Below are 25014 nucleotides of genomic sequence, written 5' to 3'. Positions count from 1 at the left end.
CTCGTCGTGACCGTGTAATTCCACGTTAGTTCACGGCGCCGCAGTGCAATTTAACCTGGGGGAAGCCTCGGTCAATTCCCTGGCCTCAGGAAAAACCGTGGAGAATGTTCCCCCACGAGGATGGCTCCTGGGTGAAAACCTGTGGGCCAGGTGACTTCCCCGTGAGGCTCTATGTGGGGGTGTGTGCATGTGTTCATGTGGGGGGCGGTGAGGGAAGAGCAGTGTCAGCCAGGCTGCTTGGGGGTGGTGGGATCGCAGGTGAGGCATCAGCAGAGCGGCTTTGCTGTGGTGGCATCACATATTTGTCTGTTATACGATTCCACATGGTGACAAGCCACTCCATTGAGCTATCATGTGACCCGGTTGCTTCTGAAAAAAGCTACATAGCTCAGTGGGCTTTACCTGGTCAAATAAAAAATAGTTTTAATAAAATAAAAAGAGTTCCGTCGTTTCAACTAAAAACTAATTTAACACGGAAAAATCCCGTGGCAATTCCTCGCAGCGACAATTATCGTTGTGTGCAGAGGACGCCAGCCAGGAAACTCGAAGCGCAGATGATGTCTCACGGTAGTTTGATGGTTTTGAGTGGCAATGGATTCAACGGTCACTCCGCACTCCCCACCAGGGAAAGCGAATGATCCGACCAGCGAAGCGAATTCTGAGCGCTCCAAACCTACGCGGGCTATCGTTGAGCCAACGTTTGAACGGTTGGACCAAACGTTAGGCCAATGTTGCACCAACGTTGGGTCAACGTTGGCATACGGTTGGAACAGTTAGACCAATGTTGGGCCCAACGTTGCATGTTTGCTGGGAACCGCACACACGCTAAATAAAATAAATGTGAACAAATAATTGTTGTTAATATTATTAATACAACAGTCTACAACAACAACCGCCATTCGTCACTGAGTGGTGGTGACCCCACCGCCCTCGCCAGGCAGGTGGGGTGCAGCGTTTTCCCCCTCCATTCCCTCCTTCATTCCTCCTTCCACCGCGCCGTTTGGCCCCCGCCGGGCCCCCGCCGACCGGGTGATCGGCCCCCCCGCGTTAGTGCCCCCTCTGAGGGACATAGCTGAATTGCTGGCTCACCACCGCATGGGGTTACTCCACACAACAACAACAACCGCCATTCGCCACTAAGTGGCCGTGATGTCACCACGACGCTTGTGCCAGGCCATGTGCACCTTGAGGCCACGTGAAGTGTCCACACACGCACACACGCACACACACTAACGCTAATGCTACGGCGGCGGCGAGCACACGCACGCCCCTGCCGGCGATCAATTTAACACACACGCGCGCGTAAACACGCGCGAGCGTTGGCGAGCGGTTTTAACGCACCCCGCCCCCCGGCCTAATATTCGCGCGGCACGACTGTACGGACGTGCGAGCATCGGCGGCCGTTTATGTTTTTAATACACGCGCGCCTCACACACACACTCAAATTACCAACACCACGCCGAGGTTTCACCCACACACACACAAATCACACTGCACTGATACTCTGTACTAAAGTTTATTAACAGCGCAAATATACACTGCCTGGGGGGGGATATTTTGCGAGAAGAACTTAGCCTAACTCTGCCTACGAACCCAGTCAAACGTCCTACCACGTACCTCGAAGCTGTACTCACGGCGTCGCACAGACACTGTGAGAGTCGGAGGGAGAAGGACGAGAGAAACTTCAGCTATCACTGCCTCTTAGCAGCACTCGCTGGCATCACATGGATGCTGCGAGCGACTCGAGGCAGGACGGCAGGGAGTGGGCCTTGACGGCCCGGAGGTTGAAGACAAGAGACCAAAATCGTCCCAGGCTTTTCTTTTTATTCCCTTAACTGCAAAGGCCCGGGGTGCCATTGTACCGCGCGGCCAATCGTGCGCTTATCTGTGGTTACCGCCCCCCCTGTTACTGTGTCCTCCCTCAAGTGCTGCGCAGCGCAGCGGCGGCCACCCATTGTCCCTCGTTGCCCATTGTCTGGAAGGGCTCTTGCGCTTTTGCTTGCTTAATATTCTGTCCTCTGTCCTCCCCCCAATGTTGTGAGTAACTCACTGCAGTTGGCCCAGGGAACCTTTTCTGTCTGTGCCCATACAATTATAATTCCAGACTTCCACGACGATGCTGGTCAGTGCGTCTTTAATTAACGGTAGTACGGCACAGCTCCACTCCCTCTCCCTCCGGGTGATTCCCTCTTCTCAACACCATAGACGAGGCGTCCCTCTCCGAGAAGCCCCACGGCTCACTCCACTCTCCCGGCCTCGCCGCTGACGGCGTACCGGAAAGAGGGGTGAGCTCCGTTGGAGGATCCGCCACGTGGCCCGTGGCGAGCGGATGAGCAGCGATGCGGTCTGGTACCCAGGCTTCCCCCACCGACCTCGAGCCCTGCCCCGATCTTCCTTATATCCCTCCCGGCAGAGCTAGGCTCCGCCTCTAGCCACACCCCCTCGCAGAACCCTCCCGAAGGTTTCAGAACCTCTGGCCCAGATATTATTCCCCCCTTGGGATTGGATGCTGATTACGAAATGTTGCCTGTACCCGTTAATATGCGAAAATTAGCATGTAACTGGGTACGGAAGTGGCTATGTTAATGTGAGGAATTAGCATGTGACTGGGCACGGAAGTGGCTATGTTAATGTGAGGAATTAGCATGTAACTGGGCACGAACATAGCCACTTCCGTGCCCAGTTACATGCTCATTCCTCACATTAACATCATTATAATCTGTCGCATTATCATAGCTACTTCGGTGCCCAGTTACATGCTAATTTCTCATTTTAACATCATGCTAATCTCTCACATTAACATAGCCACTTCCGTACCCAGTTACATGCTACTTTCTCACATTAACATCACTAGACCCAGCCACTTATTTATGACCCTTGGGCTACACACATTTCAAACCTTTTTAAACAGCTTGCATCAGCAGCAGACCATGCTTTCCCACCTGATGACGGACGCTTGTTTTGCGCCCGAAACGTCGTGATTTAATTAGTTTTTTTCTATTTTTATTCTTTATTTTTATTCTTATCTTTTATTTTTACTTTTTTATTTTCACCGACGTGACTTTACCGAAAGAACCAAAAAGTATGAAGCCTTGATGAATATAATAAACGTGAGTGCAAAAAACCAAAAAAACCCCGGTCTCCCGCGTGACAGGCGGGGATACTAACCACTATACTATCGAGGAATGGCTGCGAGCTTCGGCAAATAGTAAGGCACTTCTGCAGACATCTAGAACGCTCTCCCTTAAGATATTATTGAACCCTAATCATGCTAATGTCACCTGAGGCTCTAAATAAATGTTGAAATTTCAAGATAAAACATTCCGTTACATTACCAGCTCTCCTCGGGTTACGAAACCAATTCGTTCCTGAGACCCGTTCGTAAGTTGGACCACAGTAATGCACTATATTTAAATTCCTGTACGGTCATTGTTATGAAACGTGTTTCCATTCAACAAAAAAGAGAAGCATTGTAAAAAAATTAGTACATTTACATGTAACACTGTCTAGTAAATAAAATAAAACATTTTAATTTTCACTTTTATTTTCACTTACATTGAGAGCTGATGCTAGTTCGTCGTCGGAAAGAGGGGCAATGCGTCACCACAATTGCACAAAGGGAAAGATACCCCGCATAGCCTTAACGGACTGTTGGGGCAAATGCTGTTAGTTACCAGCTCATATAAAGGCTGGCACGGCACATGAGGGGGTGAGTGGCCAGCGCCACGCCCGGCTGCATGTCTCCCCATTGGCATTGTTTACACACCGCACCAGGTACTCATTTGAGGCCGAGTCGACCTAGAGGAGGACCAGGCCCTATTCAAGCAAGGCATTGTAGTAATCCAACCTAGATGATCTGAAGGCATGCACCAGCCTCTCGGCACCAGTAAGGAACAGCACTAGATGTGGGTAATATTACGTACGTGAGCTTCAAATGTCAAACTGGGGTTTAAGATAACACCCACGTTTCTGACCTCACACTCCCGTACATGGCCACACGAAAACCAGAAAAATTTACGCACTTGATGGGGAGAGCTCAAAAACATAATATCTCTCTTACGACAATTTAATTTAAGAACGTTTAGGTGCATCCACGACTTGACCTCAGCAAGACAACGTGATATTATAGTACGGAAACTACAACTTTGGTGTCAGTCATAGGGGGGTCCATAAATGACGTCACGCACCTAGGGGGGGAGGGGGGTCAGACATTTATGACGAAATGTGACGAGGGGGAGGGGGATTTGAGAAATGCGACGTCACATTAAATGCGCAACTTTAAATAAATTTCAACAACACGTACTACTTAATTAAATAGAATTGTTATAACAACACAAATTTTGATGATTAACTATTTGATTATTTAAATTTACTAAGGTCACCTTTTATTTATTCCATGAAGAAGCATTTTGCTTCTCCATGAGAGAATGGAGAAGCTTAATATTTTTTTTGTTTTTTAAATCATTGTTATTAAACATTTAGATTTTCATGATTCTACCAGGGCTTTTCGTTCTGTGGAATGAATATGTGATTGTTATAATTGTACTCTCCATTTTGCTTCGTTCTACTACAAAGTTTCAAGTGTTTTTTAATAGTTATAATTACTTTTAATATTTTATAATTATAAAATAATTTCAATATATAATATTCTGTACATCTGCAGTTTTAGTTAGACGATGAATATTTTCAAGTGAATTTTATGCTAAATTTCAGCTTTCCAATGCATCCTTTTGAATACGTGTTTTCTCCTACAACATCAGAGTGCAACGCCACATTAAATACGCACTACAATGACAATATTTTAAAGTGATTTGAAGCATTTCGATTTAAAGCTTTCGTGACTGCAGGGATTCATCTTCTTGGTTCTTTCGGTAAAGTCACGTAGTAGGGAAGTAATAAAATAATAAAAATAAAACATAATAAAATCAAATAATTCTCACGACGTTTAGGCTACAACGCAAGCAGCCGTCTTCAGGTGAAGAATGAGACACTGCCAAGCTAGGAGCTAGGAGCTTATATATAAGCTGAGTTTATATATAAGTTCCTAGCTTGGCAGTGTCTCATTCTTCACCTGAAGACGGCTGCTTGCGTTGTAGCCGAAACGTCGTGAGAATTATTTGATTTTATTATGTTTTATTTTTATTATTTTATTACTTCCCTTCTACGTGACTTTACCGAAATAACCAAGAAGATGATTTGAAGCATGTTTTATTTTCAAAATGGAAATATGGTTTGAGGGGGCAAAGCTTTGTGACGTCATATTTGAAGAAGGTCTGACTTTTTGTGACGCCGCGTGACGAGGGGGGAAGGGGGGGTGGTAAAAAATCGGCCAAAATCGCGTAACGTCATTTATGGACGACCCCATAGTCTTAAGACACATCTGTGAGTCGTGAGTATAAAAGTGTAGATTTAAGCCATGAAGACGAAAAATTGTGGCCAAGCGGTCGCAAATACAGGCTGAACAACAGAGGGCCCAAACTAGAGCCCCGAGCAACCCCTAAGGACACGAAGCTGTGATCAGGTGAGCAGTCGCCCGTTGAGACAGACTGCTCTTTGTTGTATATATATAATCACATGTAATCTCAATTTATTACATTTGATTATATGCTTGATATAAAACTGACAAGTGTTTTGAGATCCACTGCTTATTTAATGATTGGTGGAAATCATGTGACAGTAGTGAACAGCAAGCATTGGTACGTAATAATAAACGTGAGTGGAAAAAAAAATCACGTTTAAAAAAACAGCTCTCCCCGACGGGGAATTGAACCCCGGTCTCCCGCGTGACAGGCGGGGATACTAACCACTATACTATCGAGGAGTGGCTGCGAGCATCGCTAAATTGTAAGGCACTTCTGCAGACATCTAGAACGCTCTCCCTTCAGATATTATTGAACCCTAATCTTGCTAATGTCACCTGGGGCTCTGAAAAAATGTTGAAAATTCAAGATAAAACATTCCGTTACATCACCGGCACTCCTCGGGTTACGAAACCAATTCGTTCCTGAAACCCGTTCGTAAGTTGGACCACAGTAATGTACTATATTTAAATGGCCGTACGGTAATTGTTATAAAATGTGTTTCCGTTCAACAATAAAGGGAAGCATTGTAAAAGAACATGTACATTTGCATGTAACACACTGTATAGTAAATCAAATAAAACACTTTCATTTTCACTTACATTGAGTCCTGATGCTAGTTCGTCGTCGGAAGATGGGCAATGAGTCACCACAATTTCACAAAAGTAAAGATCCCCCGAATAGCCATAACGGACTGTTGGGGCAAGTGCTGTTAGTGTCAAGCTCATATCAAGGCCGGCACGGCACACGAGGGGATGAGTGGCCAGCGCCACGCCGGGCCGCCTTTGTCTCCCCACTGGCATTGTTTACACACTGCACCAGGTACTCATTTGAGGCCGAGACGACCTAGTGGAGGCCCAGGTCCCATTCAAGCAAGGCATTGTAGTAATCCAACCTAGATGGTATGAAGGCATGCACCAGCCTCTCGGCACCAGTAAGGAACAGCACTAGATGTGGGTAATATTACATATTTAGGGGTTATTACGGGAGAAAAGGCGGACAGGAAACACAGGGATGTCTGCACCCACACACACGGGTGTCTGCACCGACGTCCGCATCCGTAACCACTGGGGGCCATGGGGGCTTTGTGATCCCCCATAACCCCGCCCCTCCGAGGGGATCCCTATAAAAGGCGGGGAGCCAGAGAGCTCGGGGCCAGTTGAACAAGAAGCTGACCAGTGAAGTCTGAAGACCGGCAGATTAGGCCCTGGGACTCCCCTGTCTCGCTGCCCTTGTCAGGGCCGAGCTGGGTAAGCCAGCGGCGCGGCCCAAGAGCTTCCGGACCTCTGCTCTTGTAAGGGCAAGGTCGGCTTAGCTGGGTGCTGGGATCTGTGCTTACCAGGGCCAGATCAGACAGCCTCCCGTAGCCTATTAGAGGAGGACTGGGAACAGGACAGGGGACTTAGTACTAGGGGTGGTTTCCCAGCTAGTACGGGTGAAGGGGCCGTTACCCCTTCAACTATTGTGTCTGACCCTGAGTTAATAAAAAGAGTGTGCCTCAACTCCGTCGTCGTCTCCCTGAACTCACTACACATACGTGAGCTTCAAATGTCAAACCGGGGTCTAGGATATTACCCACGTTTCTGACCTCACACTCCCGTACATGGCCACACTAAAACCAGAAACTTGAACGCACTTAATGGGGAGAGCTCAAAAACATAATCTCTCTCTTACCACAATTAAATTTACAAAGTTTAGGTGCATCCACGACTTGACCTCAGCAAGACAACGTGATGTAGTACGGAAACTACAACTTTGGTGTCAGTCATAGTCTTCAGTTAAATCTGTGAGTCGTAAGTATAAAAGTGTATATTTAAGCCATGAAGACTAAAAATTGTGGCCAAGCGGTCGCAAATACAGGCTGAACAACAGAGGGCCCAAACTAGAGCCCCGAGCAACCCCTAAGGACACTAAGCTGTGATCAGGTGAGCAGTCGCCCGTTGAGACAGACTGCTCTTTGTTGTATATATATAATCACATGTAATCTCAATTTATTACATTGGATTATATGCTTGATATAAAACTGACAAGTGTTTTGAGATCCACTGCTTATTTAATGATTGGTGGAAATCATGTGACAGAAGTGAACGGCAAGCATTGGTAAGTAATAATAAACGTGAGTGGAAAAAAATAAAATAAAAATCATGTTAAAAAACACCAGCTCTCCCCGACGGGGAATTGAACCCCGGTCTCCCGCGTGACAGGCGGGGATACTAACCACTATACTATCGAGGAGTGGCTGCGAGCTTCGCCAAATTGCAAGGCACTTCTGCAGACATCTGGAACGCTCTCACTTCAGATATTATTGAACCCTAATCTTGCTAATGTCACCTTGAGCTCTGAAAAAATGTTGAAAATTCAAGATAAAACATTCCGTTACATCACCGGCACTGCTCGGGTTACGAAACCAATTCGTTCATTAGACCCCTTCGTAAGTTGGACCACAGTAATGCACTATATTGTTATAAAATGTTTTCGTTCAACAAAAAAGGAAAGCATTGTCAAAAAAGTGTACATTTGCATGTAACACTGTATAGTAAATAAAACAAAGTAACAAATAATTTTTTTATTTCACTTACCTTCGATCCTGATGCTAGTTCGTCGTCGGAAGAGGGCCAATGAGTCACCACAATTGCACAAAAGCAAAGATCCCCCGAATAGCCTTAACGGACTGTTGGGGCAAGTGCTGTTAGTTACCAGCTCATATCAAGGCCGGCACGGCACACGAGGGGGTGAGTGGCCAGCGCCACGCCCGGCCGCCTTTGTCTCCCCACTGGCATTGTTTACACACCACACCAGGTACTAGTTTGAGGCCGAGTCGACCTAGTGGAGGACCAGGCCCCATTCAAGCAAGGCATTGTAGTAATCCAACCTAGATGATATAAAGGCATGCACCAGCCTCTCGGCACAAGTAAGGGACAACACTAGATTTGGGTAATATTACGTACGTGAGCTTCAAATGTCAAACTGGGGTTGAGGCTAACACCCACGTTTCTGACCTCACACTCCCGTACATGGCCACACTAAAACCAGAAAGATGAACGCAATTCATGTGGAGAGCTCAAAAACATAATCTCTCTCTTATCACAATTTAATTTAAGAAAGTTTAGGTGCATCCACGACTTGACCTCAGCAAGACAACGGAAACTACAACTTTGGTGTCAATCATAGTCTTAAGATAAATCTGAGTCGTGAGCATAAAAGTGTAGATTTAAGCCATGAAGACGAAAAACTGTGGCCCAGCGGTAGCAAATACAGGCCGAACAGATAGGGCCCAAACTAGATCCCCGAGCCACCCCTAAGGACACTCAGCCGTGATCAGGTGAGCAGTCGCCCGTTGAGACAGACTACTCTTTGTTGTATGGCATGAGCCAACAAATAGCAGCAGTCCCTGACATGTCCACCGAAGGCTCAAGACGATTTAACAACGTAAACGTATCAACAGTATCAAAAGCAGCACTCAGATCCAGAAGTATCAAGATAGCCAATGCACCAGAATCGGCAATAAGTAAATCATTTATAACCTTAACAAATGAACAATAGGACACCCAGGAAATAATAACATGTAAAAAAGTGAAATTACACGTGATTATATGCTGGGTATAATACTGACAGGTGTTTTGAGACCCACAGCAAATGTTACGCTTGTTGAAACTCAGTGGAAACATACTATTTGGTTCTTTCGGTAAAGTCACGTAGGTATTAAATAAAATGCATTAAATCACGACGTTTCGGGCGCAACACAATTTATTTTATTTAATACCTACGTGACTTTACCGAAAGAACCAAATAGAATTGATCCCTGCAGTCACGAAAACTTCAAATTATTATTCAGTGGAAACAATAATGAAAAAAAGTCAAGCTCTCCCCGACGGGGAATTGAACCCCGGTCTCCCGCGTGACAGGCGGGGATACTAACCACTATACTATCGAGGAGTGGCTGCGAGGGTTGGCAAATTGTAAGGCACTTCTGCAGACATCTGGAACGCTCTCCCTTAAGATATTATTGAACCCTCATAATGCTAATGTCACCTGGGGCTCTGAATAAATGTTGAAATTTCAAGATAAAACATTTCGTTATATCACCGGCACCCCTCGGGTTACGAAACCAATTCGTTCCTTAGACCCCTTCGTAAGTTGGACCACAGTAATGCACTATATTTAAATGCCCGTACGGTCATTGTTATAAAATGTTTTCGTTCAACAAAAAAGGAAAGCATTGTCAAAAAAGTGTACATTTGCATGTAACACTATATAGTAAATAAAACAAAGTAACAAATAAATGTTTTATTTCACTTACCTTCGATCCTGATGCTAGTTCGTCGTCGGAAGAGGGGCAATGAGTCACCACAATTGCACAAAAGCAAAGATCCCCCGAATAGCCTTAACGGACTGTTGGGGCAAGTGCTGTTAGTTACCAGCTCATATCAAGGCCGGCACGGCACACGAGGGGGTGAGTGGCCAGCGCCACGCCCGGCCTCCTTTGTCTCCCCACTGGCATTGTTTACACACCACACCAGGTACTAGTTTGAGGCCGAGTCGACCTAGTGGAGGACCAGGCCCCATTCAAGCAAGGCATTGTAGTAACCCAACCTAGATGATATAAAGGCATGCACCAGCCTCTCGGCACCAGTAAGGGACAGCACTAGATTTGGGTAATATTACGTACTTGAGCTTCAAATGTCAAACTGGGGTTGAGGCTAACACCCACGTTTCTGACCTCACACTCCCGTACATGGCCACACTAAAACCAGAAAGATGAACGCAATTGATGTGGAGAGCTCAAAAACATAATCTCTCTCTTATCACAATTTATTTTAAGAAAGTTTAGGTGCATCCACGACTTGACCTCAGCAAGACAACGGAAACTACAACTTTGGTGTCAATCATAGTCTTAAGATAAATCTGAGTCGTGAGCATAAAAGTGTAGATTTAAGCCATGAAGACGAAAAACTGTGGCCCAGCGGTAGCAAATACAGACCGAATAGATAGGGCCCAAACTAGAGCCCCGAGCCACCCCTAAGGACACTCAGCCGTGATCAGATGAGCAGTCGCCCGTTGAGACAGTCTGCTCTTTGTTGTACATATATATAATCACATGTAATCTCAATTTATTACATATGATTATATGCTTGATATGAAATTGACAGGTGTTTTGAGATGCACTGCTTATTTAATTATTGGTGGAAATCACGTGACAGAACGTGAGTGGAAAAAATTATGTTAAAAAATGCCAGCTCTCCCCGACGGGGAATTGAACCCCGGTCTCCCGCGTGACAGGCGGGGATACTAACCACTATACTATCGAGGAATGGCTGCGACCTTCGACAAATTGTAAGGCACTTCTGCATACATCTGGAACGCTCTCCCTGAAGATATTATTGAACCCTAATCTTGCTGTCACCTGGTGCTCTGAATAAATATTGAAACTTCAAGAAAAAACATTCCTATTCTTGGTTCTTTCGGTACAGTCACGTAGAATGGAAATAATAAAAAAAAGAAAAATAAAACATAATAAAATAAAATCCTCACGACGTTTTGGCCACAACACAAGCAGCCGTCCTCAGGTGAAGAACAAAGCTGTCAGAAAGACAGCGTCCCAATGAACACTGCTGAGCTTGGCAGCGTATTTTTAAGCTGGGTGGGATGAGGAGAGAACCTTGACAAAGGAGTTTACATATCAACAGAGGAATTGAGCATATTGACGCTAAAGAACTGCAACTACCCAACTACCATACAATAAACCGATGTGAAAAAACTAAGTATAAACTACATCAATATAATCAATGTACTCAAACTACTCAATATACTCTCAAATAAGCTGAGCTATTAACATTAAGTAACAACAGAGGACCCAAACTAGATCCTCGAGCCACCCCTAAGGACACTAAGCCGTGACCAGGTGAGCAGTCGCCCGTTGAGACAGACTACTCTTTGTTGTATGGCATGAGCCAACAAATAGCAGCAGTCCCTGACATGTCCACCGAAGGCTCAAGACGATTTAACAACGTAAACGTATCAACAGTATCAAAAGCAGCACTCAGATCCAGAAGTATCAAGATAGCCAATGCACCAGAATCGGCAACAAGTAAATATTTTATAACCTTAACAAATGAACAATAGTACACCCAGGAAATAATAACATGTAAAAAAGTGAAATTACACGTGATTATATGCTGGGTATAATACTGACAGGTGTTTTGAGACCCACAGCAAATGTTACGCTTGTTGAAACTCAGTGGAAACATACTATTTGGTTCTTTCGGTAAAGTCACGTAGGTATTAAATAAAATGCATTAAATCACGACGTTTCGGGCGCAACACAATTTATTTTATTTAATACCTACGTGACTTTACCGAAAGAACCAAATAGAATTGATCCCTGCAGTCACGAAAACTTCAAATTATTATTCAGTGGAAACAATAATGAAAAAAAGTCAAGCTCTCCCCGACGGGGAATTGAACCCCGGTCTCCCCCGTGACAGGCGGGGATACTAACCACTATACTATCGAGGAGTGGCCGCTAGGGTTGGCAAATTGTAAGGCACTTCTGCAGACATCTGGAACGCTCTCCCTTAAGATATTATTGAACCCTCATAATGCTAATGTCACCTGGGGCTCTGAATAAATGTTGAAATTTCAAGATAAAACATTCCGTTACATCACCGGCACCCCTCGGGTTACGAAACCAATTCGTTCCTTAGACCCCTTCGTAAGTTGGACCACAGTAATGCACTATATTTAAATGCCCGTACGGTCATTGTTATAAAATGTTTTCGTTCAACAAAAAAGGAAAGCATTGTCAAAAAAGTGTACATTTGCATGTAACACTATATAGTAAATAAAACAAAGTAACAAATAAATGTTTTATTTCACTTACCTTCGATCCTGATGCTAGTTCGTCGTCGGAAGAAGGGCAATGAGTCACCACAATTGCACAAAAGCAAAGATCCCCCGAATAGCCTTAACGGACTGTTGGGGCAAGTGCTGTTAGTTACCAGCTCATATCAAGGCCGGCACGGCACACGAGGGGGTGAGTGGCCAGCGCCACGCCCGGCCGCCTTTGTCTCCCCACTGGCATTGTTTACACACCACACCAGGTACTAGTTTGAGGCCGAGTCGACCTAGTGGAGGACCAGGCCCCATTCAAGCAAGGCATTGTAGTAACCCAACCTAGATGATATAAAGGCATGCACCAGCCTCTCGGCACCAGTAAGGGACAGCACTAGATTTGGGTAATATTACGTACGTGAGCTTCAAATGTCAAACTGGGGTTGAGGCTAACACCCACGTTTCTGACCTCACACTCCCGTACATGGCCACACTAAAACCAGAAAGATGAACGCAATTGATGTGGAGAGCTCAAAAAAATAATCTCTCTCTTATCACAATTTAATTTAAGAAAGTTTAGGTGCATCCACGACTTGACCTCAGCAAGACAACGGAAACTACAACTTTGGTGTCAATCATAGTCTTAAGATAAATCTGAGTCGTGAGCATAAAAGTGTAGATTTAAGCCATGAAGACGAAAAACTGTGGCCCAGCGGTAGCAAATACAGGCCGAACAGATAGGGCCCAAACTAGAGCCCCGAGCCACCCCTAAGGACACTCAGCCGTGATCAGGTGAGCAGTCGCCCGTTGAGACAGTCTGCTCTTTGTTGTACATATGTAATGCGGGCGAAAGCGACCTTCCGGATGTGACGTCACGAGGAGGCGGAGCCAGGTGACGTGGGTGAAAGGTTGGGGTCCTTAAGCGGGTAAACCGGAAAGAGAAGGCAGTCGGGGTGTGAATGGAAAGGTGTGGGGCCACGCGGGCGTACGAGCCGAGGGGGCACCGTCGAAGCGGGGGCCAACCCCGGGAACAGTAGGGAGCTACTGGAAGGTGTAAAGCTGCAGATAGAGATAGGCAGTAAGGCTGTGTGTGAGGGGCAGCGGGGTGGCTGCCAAGAGTCGCAGGAGCGACGAGAAGGCGAGACAGCACGAGGCTGTCAGAGCTGCAGCAGGAACAGCCAAGGGAGCTGTGTGAGAGTACAGCAGCGGAGCTGCTGTGGGGCTGCAAGAGCGACAAGAACAGCAGCGGGGCTGCTGATGGTGACTGGAGTGACATCGGAACCAGCACTGAGAGAACAAGAGAGACAGCCGTGTGGGAACGCAGTACGGACCGAATAAAGGACACTGAGCCAGAGATCGTGGTCAAGTCTTTTATTACACTGGGGTCAGAAGTGAAACGGCATGTCTAAGCAAGTAAGGAAGAAAATTCCCCCGGCGCCAGCATCGGCTTCTTCGTCCGACGACGACGAATTCCCTCCGACCACGGATTCTGCTGGGGTGGTGGAGGAGAGCCCTGCTGAGGCGAGCACGGGGACGGGCGTGGAAGATGTCGGCGCGATGGCGGATCCGTCAACAACATCGGACGCTGATCAAAGATGGCAACAGGTGGCAGAACAACTGGAGACACTCAAGGACGTCCTGGCGCATCTATGTCACCTCGTTACGCCAAGGACGACGACGGAACGAGAAGGTGCTCCACGGGCCGCCACGTTGCCTGCCCTGCCGCCGCCATTGGCCACGCGGCAAGAAGACGCCATCTTGCGCGCTCCGCGGCGCCAAACCGCCATCTTGGCCACGCCGCGGGCCGACGCCATTTTGAATTTGCCTCCAGAACAACCATCATTGGAAGACGGCGTAAAGAGGAGTCGGAGTCGCCACCTTACTACAGTTAAGGAATTCTCTATCGGGGGCGATTGGAGCGCTTTCGCCTGCCGATTTTTGGCGGCGGTTCGTTCAGCAAGATGGACCGATGCGGAGGCTTTGGAAGTGTTGCCGACTCTACTGGACGACGAATCTGTTCGATTTTTCCGTTCCATAACGGCCGATAAGAAGAAGACTTTATGTGGAGTTTTTGAGGAAATGGCCGACGCCTATGAGCCACCTGACGACGCGCATCGGCGATTCGCTCAACGACAACGAGCACCCGAAGAATCGCCCGTGGCGTTCAGGGGTGCGGTGTTGGAGCTGGCCATGGCAGCATATCCTGACACGCCACAGGATCTGCTCGAGCCTCTCATATTGGGAAAAATGCTGGAGCTGTCTCGGGATCTGGGGATCCCCATGCCTGTGTGTGGGCATGAGAAGCTCACGTCCCGGGCGGCAGCAAAGTGTCTGGATGCGCAGTTTAATCTCCGTCGCTGGAAGCAAGTGGCGGCATGGACGGGTGGGCCCGTCAAGGAAGGAGGCGCGATGGGGTGGGACCCCACAAGGGCGATCTATGTGCCGGATGAGCGGGGTCCTCGGGAGCTGACGGCCGCCTCCTCTCCATGGTCGGGACGCGGAAGGCCGGGGCCGCGCGCTACGCCATCGGAACGGGGCCGCCGGGATGCAAGACCTGCGCTTCGGCGCAACGAGGCCGATTGCTTCCGCTGCGGCCGTAGGGGCCATTACGCCAAGGATTGCTGGGCCCGCTTCCCGGGTCCGCCGCAGCAGGAGCCCACAACACCGGACAAGCCGACCAAGGAACCTCCGAAACAGGCATGTCGGCACGCACCAGACACTCGGCAAGGCTTTACACCTCACCCACCACCTTTGTTGCGCGATCCTATTGTTGTTGTTAAAGAAAGGCCATCGACGGGGCCTTGTCATTCAGTTACGCAGTGGCGCAAATTGGCACGGAGAGTTGTCGCGGCCGCTACGGGTTCGTCCACTGTACCGGGGTCTATACAAGGTGTGGACGTGCGCATTTTGGTCGACTCGGGAGCGTCTGCGACTATTATATCGGATGTCATTTTCCATCTGTTGGGCATTCCGCCGGGGGCTGTGCGTCCGGTTTATGGGTCTTGCGTCGCTGCGAACGGGGGTAGTATGGGTATTGTGGGCCAGGTGGATGCTAAGATATCTATAGGGGATATGTCGGCTTCGGGCGTTGTGTTAATATCGAGATCTTTGGCGGTTCCTTGCTTACTAGGCACGGATTTTTTGGCTAAGATGCCCATTTTGATTAAAATCAATGAGAATTGTATTGAATTGCCGGGGGGCCGTCGAATCTCGTTTCTGCCGTCGCCCTGGGGGCGACCTGCTTCGGCCGTACAGGTGCAGGCGCTGTCCGTCGCATCTGTGGACATCCCACCTGGTTCACAGATGCTTATACCCTTGCGGTATCGGAAGCCCCTGCCCAATCGGCTAGGAGCAGTAGGGGTCTTGTTGTCGCCATCCGCCACGATAACAACAGGATTGGCGTTAGTTGGGGCACAGACCATCGTCCGGCCGGATCAATTACCGGTTTTACAGGTGCTTAATGCGGGGGTGGAAAACATCCGTGTTCCGGCCGGTACGGTTGTGGCACATGCCACTACGGCGTTTGCGACGCACGATTGTCCGCATCGCCGGGGAGTGGTCGCTGGTGTTTCCGAGCCAAGGGGTTCGGATAATCGTTGGATCGCTACCTTATGTGACGAAAATTCTTCCCTGTCCGTGGGGCAACGTGATGCGCTGCGTAAATTGTTGCTGACGTATTCGGATGTGTTCAGCTCCGACGATTTGGATTTGGGACGCACATCGTTGCTTTCCCATCACATTGAGACGGGCGACGCTGCCCCTATTCGGTTAAATTCGCATCGGATGAGTCCAGCGGAGCGAGAACACGTTCGGGGGGCGGTGGAAGACATGTTGGCTGCGGACATTATATCGCCATCTAACAGCCCATGGGGCGCTCCTGTGGTCTTGGTTAAGAAAAAGGATGGCAACTTGCGATTTTGTGTTGATTTCCGGAAATTGAATAAGATATCGGTGGCAGATGCGTACCCCCTGCCGCGTATGGACGACTCCCTTGACGCATTGTCGGGGGCTAAGTTCTTTTCCACACTGGACCTCTCTTCGGGATTTTGGCAGCTTCCCCTTGACGAGTCCTCACGGGAGAAAACCGCATTCCGTACGCCGCAGGGGTTATTTCAATTCAACTGCCTCCCGATGGGATTGAATGCGGCCCCTGCTACGTTTCAAAGGTTGATGGAGCTCGTTTTGACGGGGTTGCAGTGGGAGACGTGTCTTATATATTTGGACGATATTATTGTGTTCAGCCGCACATTCGAGGAACATTTAACGCGGCTGGAGACAGTGTTCACGAGGATGCGCTCTGCCAATTTGAAATTCAAACCAAAGAAATGCCACCTACTGCAACGGTCCGTCCGTTATTTGGGGCACATTGTGAGTGCAGAGGGGGTGTCCACGGATCCGGAAAAGACGGCGTGCGTCCGGGATTGGCCGACTCCGGCCTCCGTGGGGGATGTTCGGCGGTTTTTGGGATTTGCCTCGTATTACCGAAGATTTGTGCCGGGGTTTGCGACGATTGCGAGGCCCTTGCATCTCCTTACGGGTAAAGGACGGAAATTTGTTTGGGGAGAGCCGGAAGAGGCGGCCTTTCGGAGTCTGCGTGATCTATTGGCTACGGCCCCGACATTGGATTATCCCGATTTTGATCGCCCTTTCATTCTTGATACGGACGCGAGTGACACAGGTATTGGGGCGGTATTATCACAGTCTAAAGGGGGCGTAGAGCGCGTCGTGGCGTATGGTAGCCGAGTCTTGTCGCCTGCGGAAACACGCTACTGTGTCACTCGTAGAGAACTTTTGGTGGTTGTTTTTTTCCTACGCCAATTTCGACCGTACCTTTACGGTCGTTCGTTTATTGTGCGTACGGATCATGCGGCCTTGCAATATGCACTCAAAATGGACCAGCCATCGGGACAGTGGGCACGTTGGTTGGACACGCTGCAGGAATTTTCCTTCCAAATTCAACATCGGAAGGGAGTGCGCCATGCGAACGCTGACGCACTTTCCAGATTACCAGGGCGCGCCCCTTGTAAATGTGCGTCGGGGACGCATAGGTGTTCGCCGATTCTGAACCCCCCTCAGCCGCTTACGTTGGCTGTCGGGAAGTCGGATACTCCGATGGAACCGGGACCGACTGATGGGGTTTTGAATCTGCCGCGGTCTGTCTGGATTCGGGAACAAATGATGGACGAGTCGTTGTTGTCCATGCGGAAGCGGTCTATGAGGGACAATGGGAGTCCGAGTTCGGCTGTGGGGCCGCGAACCGCTCTCCGAGATGGTCTGCTTATGTGGCAAGAAAGGTTCCAGGAAAGCTGGCGTGTGGTGGTACCAACGTCCTTGCGATTTGAGTTGATTAGAACTCTCCATTGTGACACACTATTGCATTTAGGGGTGCAGAAGACTTTGTTGACGTTACAACGTCATTATTTTTGGCACGGCATGGCGACAGATGTCGTAAGGCACGTGCGCGCGTGCCCTGAATGCGCCCGGCGTAAGCCGCCTAAACATCCTTACGTGCCGCCTCTCCAGTCGATTCAGGTGTCTCGAGTCAATGAATTGGTGGCACTGGACATATTGGGACCCTTCCCACCATCGGCGAGGGGAAATAAATATTTGCTGGTAGGGGTTGAGTATCTCTCCCGTTGGCCGATGGCCTGGCCGTTGCCCAATCAGTCGGCCGCGGCCATCACCGACGCCTTTTTGTTTGGGTACATTATGGACAAGGGGGCGCCTGAGAGACTCCTCACGGACCAGGGCCGAAATTTCTCTTCTAAATTATTGGCTGAAGTGTGCGCAGGCCTTGGGACTAAGAAAATACGGACATCTCCATACCATCCGCAGACGGATGGTATGGTTGAGCGGCTGAACAGGACATTGTCTGCCATGCTTTGCCATACTGTGAGTGAACAGCAATCAGATTGGGATCTGCACATCCCCGGAGTGCTTTCGGCGTACAGGATGACGCCCCATGCGGCTACAGGGTATTCGCCGTTTTATCTTATGTATGGTCGGGAAAACGTGCCTCCGGTGGATGTGCAATTGGGTACTGGGGTGAAGGGACCTCGTAAACCACTCCCTGAATACATTCAGGACACGGTTCGCCGGGTTACGGAGGCGCGGGAAAACGCCCGCGTGGCTACGGCCAAAGCCCAGGCCCGGAACGAGCGGTATGCTCGGCGGTCTGAGGGGGAGTGCCCCTGGAAGGTGGGAGACCTGGCCTGGCTCCATTGCCCGCAGGTGCGGCCGGGGACCTCTCCTAAATTGCACAAACCTTGGCATGGTCCTGTGCGCCTCATTGAGGTTCCCAATCCACAGTCGGCGCGCGTTCAGATTGGGTCTCGCCGTTGGTTTGTTCATACGTCGCGGTTAAAACCATATGTTGCTCCCCTACGTGATGCGTCATCTCCCAATGTTGCCTTGCCGGGGTCTGTTGCTGCTGACTCTGACTCTTCCCCGCCTGCGTCCATTGATCTGGCTAGAGCGCCTGTCGTACCTGTTCCAGACAGGCCGACCGTGACACCGCGGGGGAGGAGTGGGCCTGTTCCGAGGGCGCCTGCCAGGGCTGCGGGACCTTCAAGCCCGGCGACCCTTCCGACCCCGCTGCAGGCGCATTCGCGGAATACGACCAAGACTGATTCGTCAGGGACACGAGACGTCGGTGGACTTCCAATCGCAGCAGGGGAATTACCCCCTGTCATTCCTCGTGTTCCATCGCGTCCCCGTTCTACAAGTGGGCCGCCGACCGTCCGGGACGGGCCGGCGACCCGCACTCGTTCCAAATCGCTTACGTTTCGTTGATTGTATGTTGTTATTGTTCTTGTTCTTGCCGTCGTATTTATCGCATGCTTTCGTACGTTCGTCGATGTTACTTGTGTTGTTGTTCTTGTTGTTATATTGCATGCTTAGTGTCCTTTAAGGGGGAAGGTCGGTTCACCGCATTACGCTTTGGTATTGTTCAGCCGAGGTCGGCTGGGTTTTTTCTATGGGGGAGGGTGGTGTAATGCGGGCGAAAGCGACCTTCCGGATGTGACGTCACGAGGAGGCGGAGCCAGGTGACGTGGGTGAAAGGTTGGGGTCCTTAAGCGGGTAAACCGGAAAGAGAAGGCAGTCGGGGTGTGAATGGAAAGGTGTGGGGCCATGCGGGCGTACGAGCCGAGGGGGCACCGTCGAAGCGGGGGCCAACCCCGGGAACAGTAGGGAGCTACTGGAAGGTGTAAAGCTGCAGATAGAGATAGGCAGTAAGGCTGTGTGTGAGGGGCAGCGGGGTGGCTGCCAAGAGTCGCAGGAGCGACGAGAAGGCGAGACAGCACGAGGCTGTCAGAGCTGCAGCAGGAACAGCCAAGGGAGCTGTGTGAGAGTACAGCAGCGGAGCTGCTGTGGGGCTGCAAGAGCGACAAGAACAGCAGCGGGGCTGCTGATGGTGACTGGAGTGACATCGGAACCAGCACTGAGAGAATAAGAGAGACAGCCGTGTGGGAACGCAGTACGGACCGAATAAAGGACACTGAGCCAGAGATCGTGGTCAAGTCTTTTATTACACATATATATAATCACATGTAATCTCAATTTATTACATGTGATTATATGCTTGATATGAAATTGACAGGTGTTTTGAGATGCACTGCTTATTTAATTATTGGTGGAAATCACGTGACAGAACGTGAGTGGAAAAAAGGATGTTAAAAAATGCCAGCTCTCCCCGACGGGGAATTGAACCCCGGTCTCCCGCGTGACAGGCGGGGATACTAACCACTATACTATCGAGGAATGGCTGCGAGCTTCGACAAATTGTAAGGCACTTCTGCATACATCTGGAACGCTCTCCCTGAAGATATTATTGAACCCTAATCTTGCTAATGTCACCTGGGGCTCTGAATAAATATTGAAACTTCAAGAAAAAACATTCCTATTCTTGGTTCTTTCGGTACAGTCACGTAGAAGGGAAATAATAAAAAAAAGAAAAATAAAACATAATAAAATAAAATCCTCACGACGTTTTGGCCACAACACAAGCAGCCGTCCTCAGGTGAAGAACAAAGCTGTCAGAAAGACAGCGTCCCAATGAACACTGCTGAGCTTGGCAGCGTATTTTTAAGCTGGGTGGGATGAGGAGAGAACCTTGACAAAGGAGTTTACATATCAACAGAGGAATTGAGCATATTGACGCTAAAGAACTGCAACTACCCAACTACCATACAATAAACCGATGTGAAAAAACTAAGTATAAACTACATCAATATAATCAATGTACTCAAACTACTCAATATACTCTCAAATAAGCTGAGCTATTAACATTAAGTAACAACAGAGGACCCAAACTAGATCCTCGAGCCACCCCTAAGGACACTAAGCCGTGACCAGGTGAGCAGTCGCCCGTTGAGACAGACTACTCTTTGTTGTATGGCATGAGCCAACAAATAGCAGCAGTCCCTGACATGTCCACCGAAGGCTCAAGACGATTTAACAACGTAAACGTATCAACAGTATCAAAAGCAGCACTCAGATCCAGAAGTATCAAGATAGCCAATGCACCAGAATCGGCAATAAGTAAATCATTTATAACCTTAACAAATGAACAATAGTACACCCAGGAAATAATAACATGTAAAAAAGTGAAATTACACGTGATTATATGCTGGGTATAATACTGACAGGTGTTTTGAGACCCACAGCAAATGTTACGCTTGTTGAAACTCAGTGGAAACATACTATTTGGTTCTTTCGGTAAAGTCACGTAGGTATAAAATAAAATAAATTGTGTTGCGCCCGAAACGTCGTGATTTAATGCATTTCATTTTATACCTACGTGACTTTACCGAAAGAACCAAATAGAATTGATCCCTGCAGTCACGAAAACTTCAAATTATTATTCAGTGGAAACAATAATGAAAAAAAGTCAAGCTCTCCCCGACGGGGAATTGAACCCCGGTCTACCGCGTGACAGGCGGGGATACTAACCACTATACTATCGAGGAGTGGCTGCGAGGGTTGGCAAATTGTAAGGCACTTCTGCAGACATCTGGAACGCTCTCCCTTAAGATATTATTGAACCCTCATAATGCTAATGTCACCTGGGGCTCTGAATAAATGTTGAAATTTCAAGATAAAACATTCCGTTACATCACCGGCACCCCTCGGGTTACGAAACCAATTCGTTCCTTAGACCCCTTCGTAAGTTGGACCACAGTAATGCACTATATTTAAATGCCCGTATGGTCATTGTTATAAAATGTTTTCGTTCAACAAAAAAGGAAAGCATTGTCAAAAAGTGTACATTTGCATGTAACACTGTATAGTAAATAAAACAAAGTAACAAATAAATGTTTTATTTCACTTACCTTCGATCCTGATGCTAGTTCGTCGTCGGAAGAGGGGCAATGAGTCACCACAATTGCACAAAAGCAAAGATCCCCCGAATAGCCTTAACGGACTGTTGGGGCAAGTGCTGTTAGTTACCAGCGCATATCAAGGCCGGCACGGCACACGAGGGGGTGAGTGGCCAGCGCCACGCCCGGCCGCCTTTGTCTCCCCACTGGCATTGTTTACACACCACACCAGGTACTAGTTTGAGGCCGAGTCGACCTAGTGGAGGACCAGGCCCCATTCAAGCAAGGCATTGTAGTAATCCAACCTAGATGATATAAAGGCATGCACCAGCCTCTCGGCACCAGTGAGGGACAGCACTAGATTTGGGTAATATTACGTACGTGAGCTTCAAATGTCAAACTGGGGTTGAGGCTAACACCCACGTTTCTGACCTCACACTCCCGTACATGGCCACACTAAAACCAGAAAGATGAACGCAATTGATGTGGAGAGCTCAAAAACATAATCTCTCTCTTATCACAATTTAATTTAAGAAAGTTTAGGTGCATCCACGACTTGACCTCAGCAAGACAACGGAAACTACAACTTTGGTGTCAATCATAGTCTTAAGATAAATCTGAGTCGTGAGCATAAAAGTGTAGATTTAAGCCATGAAGACGAAAAACTGTGGCCCAGCGGTAGCAAATACAGGCCGAACAGATAGGGCCCAAACTAGAGCCCCGAGCCACCACCAAGGACACTCAGCCGTGATCAGATGAGCAGTCGCCCGTTGAGACAGTCTGCTCTTTGTTGTACATATATATAATCACATGTAATCTCAATTTATTACATGTGATTATATGCTTGATATGAAATTGACAGGTGTTTTGAGATGCACTGCTTATTTAATTATTGGTGGAAATCACGTGACAGAACGTGAGTGGAAAAAAGGATGTTAAAAAATGCCAGCTCTCCCCGACGGGGAATTGAACCCCGGTCTCCCGCGTGACAGGCGGGGATACTAACCACTATACTATCGAGGAATGGCTGCGAGCTTCGACAAATTGTAAGGCACTTCTGCATACATCTGGAACGCTCTCCCTGAAGATATTATTGAACCCTAATCTTGCTAATGTCACCTGGGGCTCTGAATAAATATTGAAACTTCAAGAAAAAACATTCCTATTCTTGGTTCTTTCGGTACAGTCACGTAGAAGGGAAATAATAAAAAAAAGAAAAATAAAACATAATAAAATAAAATCCTCACGACGTTTTGGCCACAACACAAGCAGCCGTCCTCAGGTGAAGAACAAAGCTGTCAGAAAGACAGCGTCCCAATGAACACTGCTGAGCTTGGCAGCGTATTTTTAAGCTGGGTGGGATGAGGAGAGAACCTTGACAAAGGAGTTTACATATCAACAGAGGAATTGAGCATATTGACGCTAAAGAACTGCAACTACCCAACTACCATACAATAAACCGATGTGAAAAAACTAAGTATAAACTACATCAATATAATCAATGTACTCAAACTACTCAATATACTCTCAAATAAGCTGAGCTATTAACATTAAGTAACAACAGAGGACCCAAACTAGATCCTCGAGCCACCCCTAAGGACACTAAGCCGTGACCAGGTGAGCAGTCGCCCGTTGAGACAGACTACTCTTTGTTGTATGGCATGAGCCAACAAATAGCAGCAGTCCCTGACATGTCCACCGAAGGCTCAAGACGATTTAACAACGTAAACGTATCAACAGTATCAAAAGCAGCACTCAGATCCAGAAGTATCAAGATAGCCAATGCACCAGAATCGGCAATAAGTAAATCATTTATAACCTTAACAAATGAACAATAGTACACCCAGGAAATAATAACATGTAAAAAAGTGAAATTACACGTGATTATATGCTGGGTATAATACTGACAGGTGTTTTGAGACCCACAGCAAATGTTACGCTTGTTGAAACTCAGTGGAAACATACTATTTGGTTCTTTCGGTAAAGTCACGTAGGTATAAAATAAAATAAATTGTGTTGCGCCCGAAACGTCGTGATTTAATGCATTTCATTTTATACCTACGTGACTTTACCGAAAGAACCAAATAGAATTGATCCCTGCAGTCACGAAAACTTCAAATTATTATTCAGTGGAAACAATAATGAAAAAAAGTCAAGCTCTCCCCGACGGGGAATTGAACCCCGGTCTCCCGCGTGACAGGCGGGGATACTAACCACTATACTATCGAGGAGTGGCTGCGAGGGTTGGCAAATTGTAAGGCACTTCTGCAGACATCTGGAACGCTCTCCCTTAAGATATTATTGAACCCTCATAATGCTAATGTCACCTGGGGCTCTGAATAAATGTTGAAATTTCAAGATAAAACATTCCGTTACATCACCGGCACCCCTCGGGTTACGAAACCAATTCGTTCCTTAGACCCCTTCGTAAGTTGGACCACAGTAATGCACTATATTTAAATGCCCGTATGGTCATTGTTATAAAATGTTTTCGTTCAACAAAAAAGGAAAGCATTGTCAAAAAGTGTACATTTGCATGTAACACTGTATAGTAAATAAAACAAAGTAACAAATAAATGTTTTATTTCACTTACCTTCGATCCTGATGCTAGTTCGTCGTCGGAAGAGGGGCAATGAGTCACCACAATTGCACAAAAGCAAAGATCCCCCGAATAGCCTTAACGGACTGTTGGGGCAAGTGCTGTTAGTTACCAGCGCATATCAAGGCCGGCACGGCACACGAGGGGGTGAGTGGCCAGCGCCACGCCCGGCCGCCTTTGTCTCCCCACTGGCATTGTTTACACACCACACCAGGTACTAGTTTGAGGCCGAGTCGACCTAGTGGAGGACCAGGCCCCATTCAAGCAAGGCATTGTAGTAACCCAACCTAGATGATATAAAGGCATGCACCAGCCTCTCGGCACCAGTAAGGGACAGCACTAGATTTGGGTAATATTACGTACGTGAGCTTCAAATGTCAAACTGGGGTTGAGGCTAACACCCACGTTTCTGACCTCACACTCCCGTACATGGCCACACTAAAACCAGAAAGATGAACGCAATTGATGTGGAGAGCTCAAAAACATAATCTCTCTCTTATCACAATTTAATTTAAGAAAGTTTAGGTGCATCCACGACTTGACCTCAGCAAGACAACGGAAACTACAACTTTGGTGTCAATCATAGTCTTAAGATAAATCTGAGTCGTGAGCATAAAAGTGTAGATTTAAGCCATGAAGACGAAAAACTGTGGCCCAGCGGTAGCAAATACAGGCCGAACAGAT

General features: G+C 47.8%; 7 non-coding genes across 7 annotated transcripts; all 7 read right to left on the bottom strand.

The window, feature by feature from the left end:
• Positions 1–5749: 5749 nt before the first annotated feature.
• On the bottom strand, positions 5750–5821 carry TRNAD-GUC (transfer RNA aspartic acid (anticodon GUC)). Its single transcript has one exon. It is a non-coding gene; the product is annotated as a tRNA-Asp (tRNA).
• A 1921-nt stretch (positions 5822–7742) lies between these two features.
• On the bottom strand, positions 7743–7814 carry TRNAD-GUC (transfer RNA aspartic acid (anticodon GUC)). Its single transcript has one exon. It is a non-coding gene; the product is annotated as a tRNA-Asp (tRNA).
• Positions 7815–9443: 1629 nt separating this feature from the next.
• Positions 9444–9515, bottom strand: TRNAD-GUC (transfer RNA aspartic acid (anticodon GUC)). The gene has a single exon. It is a non-coding gene; the product is annotated as a tRNA-Asp (tRNA).
• A 1303-nt stretch (positions 9516–10818) lies between these two features.
• TRNAD-GUC (transfer RNA aspartic acid (anticodon GUC)) lies at positions 10819–10890 on the bottom strand. Its single transcript has one exon. It is a non-coding gene; the product is annotated as a tRNA-Asp (tRNA).
• A 9209-nt stretch (positions 10891–20099) lies between these two features.
• Positions 20100–20171, bottom strand: TRNAD-GUC (transfer RNA aspartic acid (anticodon GUC)). The gene has a single exon. It is a non-coding gene; the product is annotated as a tRNA-Asp (tRNA).
• Positions 20172–22681: 2510 nt separating this feature from the next.
• On the bottom strand, positions 22682–22753 carry TRNAD-GUC (transfer RNA aspartic acid (anticodon GUC)). The gene has a single exon. It is a non-coding gene; the product is annotated as a tRNA-Asp (tRNA).
• A 1136-nt stretch (positions 22754–23889) lies between these two features.
• On the bottom strand, positions 23890–23961 carry TRNAD-GUC (transfer RNA aspartic acid (anticodon GUC)). The gene has a single exon. It is a non-coding gene; the product is annotated as a tRNA-Asp (tRNA).
• Between the last annotated feature and the right edge of the window lie 1053 nt (positions 23962–25014).

Source organism: Lampetra planeri, chromosome 50, assembly GCF_965212315.1.
Source record: "Lampetra planeri chromosome 50, kcLamPlan1.2.h2, whole genome shotgun sequence".
In the NCBI taxonomy this organism is placed as follows: domain Eukaryota; kingdom Metazoa; phylum Chordata; class Hyperoartia; order Petromyzontiformes; family Petromyzontidae; genus Lampetra; species Lampetra planeri.
The sequence above is the reverse complement of the archived record's forward strand: the minus strand, read 5'-3'. Positions and strand labels throughout refer to the sequence as shown.